The following is a 7,537-nucleotide window of genomic DNA, read 5'->3' as shown; positions in this document are numbered from 1 at the left end:
CATCTGTCCTCAATGCGGCAAACACCAGCAGTGCAGTGACGATAATAAGTTGCAGTTGCACGTGCGCGGAGAATGAATTAAATTCGGCGGCTGAGTAAAGTCTAGCGAGAAAGGTACGTCACCAGCGAACTTCACGATAGACCACGCCTACTTGCCGAGGTAACCAACGTTGATTGACGGCCCATTTTGTTTTTTGAGTAGTATGAAAAAGTGCAAGCATGTATAAACTTCATTTTAGTTTGAATTCATTAAAAAAAAACATTTTTCTTCTAATATAGATGTTTCAAACATATTCCATGTGGAAAACATAATTTTTAAAACATTTATTGCTATATTTTTATCATGAAAAAAGGATTTCTTACGCAACAACAAGTATGATATGTGTGGGCAAGAGAACTACCGTTTTAGTCATAAAGCATATTTTTTATGATTTTATTGTGAGCCTACTCAAAGGATTTTTGTTTATTTTTATGAATTTCCAGACCAAGTTCAACAGCGCCGTCTCGAGCTTGCAATAACGCATGCGATCGCACGCATTTTTCTCCATAGCGAATACACGCGACGAAACTCTGTGGATTTCTCGTGGATTTAACCTCCAAACGTCACTTTCGATACCACATGAAGGTAAGACACTTCATCCCACATAAGTTAATTTAAATGTAGAATACACAGGGCCTAATTTGTTTCACTAAGATGAACTAATTTGCTGAGGAAAAGCATTTCAATGCTCATTTTTGCCGTCGAGAACAGACGATGGTGGCAATGCACACTGTTTACGCACTTGCAATTGGCTTTTCATTTGCCCATAGCAATTTTGCTCAGTGGATCGGCCGACCTTTTGGTAACTCTACTAGTAGCCTGAACTTCCCCCAAAATATGTGCCATATTTTCCCCTAAATCAGCCTGTTTTATGCTGACACTTTTCAGTGTGGCTTCAGACACCCTACTTATATAACGTTAGTCTTATGAAACGGATCACATGCAATGTTGCATTGTCATGTTCCCGGCATGCAAAAGCCAAAAATAAAATAATTTTTTAATGTAGGCTATAAATAATTTTAGCCTAGGCCCTAGTAAAATTTATAGAAAGGCTTTCGAGTTTCGTCTTTTACCAAAGTTAGGCAGGACAACAAGAATTTCAAAATGTGTTTGTTGTCGAGAGAATGATATCAAAATATTCCTTAATATCTAATTTATCATGTGAAACCACTTAAAACTTACGTAAAATTCATTTAAACTGTAAAAAAAAACAAATTCATAGCACCAACATGGTCCGAAATAGCCATAGACATCGCGGTACCTTTTTAATACACTGTACGTACTATCGATAGTTAAAACGATCACGATGTGCTCGCTAAATGCGCGCGCCCATCGGCGTCTGCTAGCCGTCATCTGCTGTGAATCTCCAATAGCCCCGCATGTGCAATTTTTTGTAAGATCGTCCCATATGCTGTTTTTCATGTTAGTACATACATGCGTGCACGTTATTTGCGGACGCAGATCATGTACGCATCTCCGTCGTCTGCTACGGCTCTCTTTATCAGTCCCAAGTTTGAAATATGTGTACATGGTGTACATGTATGTTCATTTGGTCTACATGCAGTTTGCCCACTTGTCATTTAGTCTAATGCCAAATGGGCTAAACCCATTTGGTCTACTGAATTGACATTTGGTCTACACTACACTTGGTCTAATTCTCATTTAGCGAAATGTCCAGTTGGTCTAATTTCAGCATAACCTACATAATTACAATTTTTTTACTTTGTCAAATACCGGTACATAAAATTGGCTTTATATCATGCAGTTCCACAGTGTGAAATATGTATATATTCGTTTGGTCTACATGCAGTTTGCCCACTTCTCATTTAGTCTAATGCCAAATGGGCTAAACCCATTTGGTCTACACTTGGTCTAATCCTCATTTTGCGAAATGTCCAGTTGGTCTAATTTCAGCATGACCTACTTAATTATATTTTTTTTACTTATATATAAATTATACCAAATGGGCTTGACCATTTGGTCTATAAATTTTTTTTAATTGCCATTTGGTCTACACTTTGTGTAATTTACATTTGGTCTACACTACACTTGATCTAATTTTGAGTCCAGTCCAGGGTCTAATTTCAACATGACCTACATCATTATGATTTTATACTTTGTGAATTTTTTTTTTTTCTTTATATAATTTCATTTCACCTTATAGTCTTAGCATTGGTTTCAAATAAATAATACTTGAACAGTGGCAAAGTCATGATAATGGAGCCAAAAGTTTTGAAAGGTCCATATATGGTGTATCAGGTAAAGTTATAAAGTTGTAAGCAGGAGAAGCAAACAACAAAAAATGTTGAAGCGGGGGGGGGGGGCGGTGTGGTGTTCATTAATTTCCTTTTATTTTCCAATGCCAGATCAATCTTTGTTTTTGCTTGTCATTTTTTTTTAATGATATGTTCTGTTCACTCTACAATTTTTACTAATGATCTTTTTTTTTTGGCTTATCATTTTTTTCAGACACATTCGCACCCGAACGGACTCTACAATTAAGGGAAGAGAAGGAATTATTGAACCTCTTGAGAGAATATACTGGTCAAGGGCTGTAATAGTATACAGGGGCACTTCCTGAGAGAAAGTTAATTTTATTTTAATTATGTGTTTTCAGGATATCTAATAGTACTATTGAAATGGCGGTGAAAATTATTGCCCCTGCTGATGAGATTTTTCAGCTGCACCCCTCCTTTATTTTAGTGAATAAGGTGTGGCACTGCCCTATATGATTCATTTTGAATTTTAATGGGCTCCAAAATGCAGTAATTTATAAATTATAGCATAATTTATTTCGATAAAGCCTTTGACATAAACAAAGCATATTTAAAACAGATTTAGTTATTGCATATCAGAATGTTATGTTTGCCTGATGTTTTCTCAATAACTCTAAGCTGTTATTAATGAATTCTTTCTAGAAACAAAAATAAGCAATTTATTCAAACATGTCAGTTTCATTTTGTAGACATATGCATTGAATTTACCAATTCAGTGTAAGGTACGTATGCCATCTTTCACAAATGTTGATTTTTATCACTGGTGGATCTGGGGGAGGGCACATCTGGCTCACCCCCCCCCCCCCCCTTAGAGAGCCTCAGTCGGGATTTGTAATGAAAATATGCCATTTTCACCAAAGTATGCCCCCCCCCCCGGAAAGCAAGGCCCTTTTTTTGCTTGACAAATTTTCATTATGAAAATGTGCCCCCCCCCCCAGGATAAATCCTGGATCCACCCCTGGTTTTTATTAAGTTTACATGTATTTTCATTTTGAAAAAAAAGGTTTCCTAGAGATTTATAAACAGCATGATTTACACTGAGCGTGTCATACACTTCTGTGCAGAAGAATATTATCTTGAGAAATTTGGTTATTAAATTATAGAAAATATCTTTTGCAAATGAAATTACTTGATTGCAATTATTTCTTACATTGTATTGTCATTTTACTTGATAGAAATTCATTATTTTTTATAACCATGACAGTGTTCTAATTTCATATTTGCTAAATTGTAATAATTCTTTTGATCTTCCTTCATCTTCATGAAAGTATGAATTCTAGTCATCTGCTTCAAAGTCTGCCCAATACAATGGTTACAAAGGGCCTAAGCATCACTTGTCATTTTTTAATAAGTAGTTAAGTCAGTAGTCAAGTAAGGGGTCAGACAGTTTGGCTGTATTATATTTGTTTAATTATCTTACTAGTGTCAATTTACTAAACTTTTGCTGTTTGTGATTGAACCCCCAAATCGCTCGATAGTACCATTATGTTGGACAGACGTTATTATTGACTAGAGGACTATTATTACTTTCCAAACCAACCTGAAGATAATATGATACTTCACGTAGTACAGGGGTATATTGTCTCCCTTCCATTGTTGTGATGTATGGGCTGGGTAATATCATCTAACTTGTCCTGGAATAATCATTCTCTGCAACAAGTTCCACTTCAGCGACTCTCAGTTGAACATCATCATTCCTGGCATTGGCGGCGGAAGCCAAAAATTTTAGGGGGGAACCGCCAAAACTTTTTGACCAAAAAAAAAAAAAAATAGTGACCAAAAATCTTAGGGGGGGGGGACACAGGAAACAAAAGTGAAAATTGACAAGCCAAAAAAAAAAAGAAAAAAAAAAGGTTATCAACAAAAAATTGAGGGGGGGGGGGTCGTCCCCTCCCCACCTAAAATTTCGGGGGATACGTCCCCCCCCCCCACTTCCACCGCCTATGATTCCAGGTGCTTGGAGATCTTCGAAAGGCATGCTATAACATCCACTTAAGTTCCAGTTCCTTTCATGTTTTTTCCTCATCTTAGTGAGCATCTCCAAGTGTTCATATTTTTAGTGTCCTTTTTTAGATTTACCAAACTCAGTTTTATTACCTGATAAATGAAATTACAAAATTCTATCCCAAAAATTGAACACTTTGATCAAGTTTGGTTACTTAAACTTAATGTTAAATAAACTGAAAATATGTAATAAAAGGCAAAATAATAATAATGATGAAAAAAATACCGGTAATAAAAACAAAAGTTACTCAAATTCACTCAAAACCATACACTTATCTACTCTCCTCAAAATCAGTTCTCACTTTTAGGTATTGATCATTCATTCAGTCAATGAAATAATAAAAAGAGACAGGAGATCCTCATCAAAATAAACACAAACACAGTGTCTCACACACACACTACACATTAATAGTAAAATCAGTTTGTATCTTTCGTGGGATTTGTTTTTATGTAAATCTGGATTCTTCTTGGTAGTAGGGCCTTAGGTCGCTCTGACTTGAACTTAAAACTTCAAATCTCAAGAAATGAAGAAGGCAAGATATATCTCGGGAGATAGTCATCATCAAGATGTTTAGGAATAGGAGTTCAACCTGGTGGTGAGGTTATTCATGATGGCATCTGGTATTCTGGCAGAAAGAATCAGAAATATAAAATGCATAAATACAATTGTTTATTTTTTTCAATACAAATTAAATTACCTGAGTCATTCAAGATAGTGGGTATTTTTTTAGGGGGGGGGGGTGATGGCATGACAAGTTTTTAGTCAAAATCATTTTTATCTTCATTTATCCTTTTTTTTCCCACTTTGTATTGCCATTTATTCAAAAATTGCAATAAACATATCAATAAATGAGTTTTAAATCTAGTTGGCAAAAGAAAAACCAGTGCAAAAGTAAAGCCAGTATTGGCAGTAAAACACTGACACCACGGCACTGACACTGACAGTGAATGTTCATTTTCCAGTGCATGCACATCACTGCCCCATCATCTTCACTCGTTTTCAGAAAATATTTAGTTATTTCTCAAATATGACCATGATTATCTTATTCATGTCATTACTCTGGTGTTTATTCATGATTTTAAATTCAGGAAATCATTCAGCAAACGAAGAAAACAAAGCATTTCTTGACTGTGATTCCGTGTGATTCAAGTTCAATTTCATTTCTGTGTGTATCACAGGTACGCACGTACGTGACGTAATCTTAATCTCTATTATGATGTAAATTAATCATCCCGCGCGCGATTAAAATGGCTCGAAATTCGACCAAATTCAAGGGCAGCTCAGCTTGCAAACCTCACTGAGAAGGGCTTCCCCAGCCCTTGCGATTCCCCGCGCTGCAATTTCACTGCAATACACAGAAAGGAAATCAACTCAAGTTTCACAATCAACGGAAAATCCGGAACCCTTCGAGACCCATTTTACAAGAAATACAACTAAATAAGGTAAGAATTGAAAGCAACTCAAGACATTTTCGACTTACCGACACTTTCATGTTTATTTTCGGAAGATTTATGGAATTTGGGGCACGAAAATTGTATCGGTAGCTCGCGAAAGTCCTGTGCAATACGATGACATATTTTTCATCGCACGGGAGGACAATCACAAAGAGAAAATATCATATACATCCGCGCTAACAGGGGCTTAATTTTGACGATATCGCATCGCTATGCGATTGCAATGATTGACATGCGAACGAAGCTTGCGTACAAATTTTGAGCACTTCCGCGACAGCGCCATCTAGTGACTACGGCCGTGCCTACCAAAGTCCAAACATTATTTTGGTCTTTGATTCACCATTTCCCACTCACAATCCACTCAGTCTGCTGAAAACAGCTCATACAGTGAACTAAACTCACATAAGTCATAACCAATATACCATACCAGGAAAAACAGCTCCTGGTGGACAATGCAATTCGAACCACTGTATCACAGAATCGTGAAACAGCCGTTCGATATGTGCATAAGAATTACGCGCGCTGGTAAATGGGAATGGTTCCTTCTGTGTGCTGGAACAAGCCCATTTTGGGGTCCTCGTAATTATTTCAGATTGAAATTTCAGTTAAAATCAAACATGAATGTTTGATTTTAATTACCAAACTCTTCCATCTTCCGTCTCCTTGAACATCTTCCACCGGACAAGCTACATCTGCGGGCTGATCCATCATAAAGTTGAAATTAAAGTCGCAGAATTGTTCGGTCGGGATCGCAGACAGCTGTCGATACTCCAAAATAAATATTGATCATCAAAGGTAGAGGGCGTAAACACTTCGGACACAATCAAGTTTTTGTTTGTTTGTTTGTTTTATTGTTGTTTTGTTTTTGTGTGTGTTTTATATATATTATTTTCAAAGAAACACGGTTTGGGACACCATTCAGTCTTCCAACCACTGGAAAGCTTGACCCCACTAGTATTCTTTTTCATTCTGCAAACCTTTGTAATTTACGATTTGAATTTCATTGATCAAAGATATACTTTAATTAACTTGCAGGGAACCCATACTAACAACTTCAAGCTTTGCTTTCCAGTGAGTGGGTTCCCTTTTTTCATTTCTGTATATTATATTGTTGTGTTTTGCCTTTCATTGTAACTTTTGTTGAATTTTTGAATAAAAAAGAATAAATGCAATCAATCAATCAAAAAAAATTGCTCGCGCTCGCTCTCTCGCATACAGATTTGCATGATCATCAGCTCAACTGTTTGAATTGTTAATATACGAAGAGCTCAATTGCAAAAGGGATTAGATTAATTTTTCATCATTTTTTTTTAAATGTATAGACTTTTAGTATCTTTATAAGATGATACCAAAGAAAATTTGAATTTCCCATTAAAAAGTGAACAAAAACGACAAAGAAAAATCACTTTTTTTTCAAAAGGGCCGCGGGTCAGATCCATTTCAGTTTGTTTGCAAACGGGGTTAGATCCACAAAGGAAGGAAATTTTTGGGAAACAATATAACAAAAAAAAAACCGAAGACAGGTAGATATACCCAATTATATGTTCACGTGGTAGGGTATCATCAAAATTTAGTTTCGCATAAGAATATTGCAATATGGGAGAATGAAAAAATAAATGATTTTATTGGAATGGATCTAACCCCTTTTGCAAACAAACTCCTGAAGAGCCTGCATTTGTCAAAAGGGATTAGATCCATTTTTCATAATATTTTATTGTTTTTTTTTCTCAAACCTATATATTTTTAGTCGCTCTGATGATACC

At 36.0% G+C, this 7,537-nt stretch overlaps 1 long non-coding RNA gene across 2 annotated transcripts; it reads right to left on the bottom strand.

Annotated features, from left to right (window-relative positions):
* Nucleotides 1-2,121: 2,121 nt before the first annotated feature.
* Nucleotides 2,122-5,954, bottom strand: LOC135155101 (uncharacterized). 2 transcript variants are annotated; one of them, XR_010294453.1, is made up of 3 exons: nucleotides 5,801-5,954; nucleotides 4,910-4,945; nucleotides 2,122-4,060 (listed from the first exon to the last, which is right to left on the bottom strand). It is a non-coding gene; the product is annotated as an uncharacterized LOC135155101 (long non-coding RNA). The 2 variants fall into 2 exon arrangements; XR_010294452.1 differs by having other exon boundaries at nucleotides 4,910-5,954.
* Between the last annotated feature and the right edge of the window lie 1,583 nt (nucleotides 5,955-7,537).

The sequence above is a fragment of the Lytechinus pictus genome, chromosome 8 (assembly GCF_037042905.1).
Source record: "Lytechinus pictus isolate F3 Inbred chromosome 8, Lp3.0, whole genome shotgun sequence".
In the NCBI taxonomy this organism is placed as follows: domain Eukaryota; kingdom Metazoa; phylum Echinodermata; class Echinoidea; order Temnopleuroida; family Toxopneustidae; genus Lytechinus; species Lytechinus pictus.
Note: the sequence above shows the minus strand (reverse complement) of the source record. Positions and strands in the feature narration are given on the sequence as shown.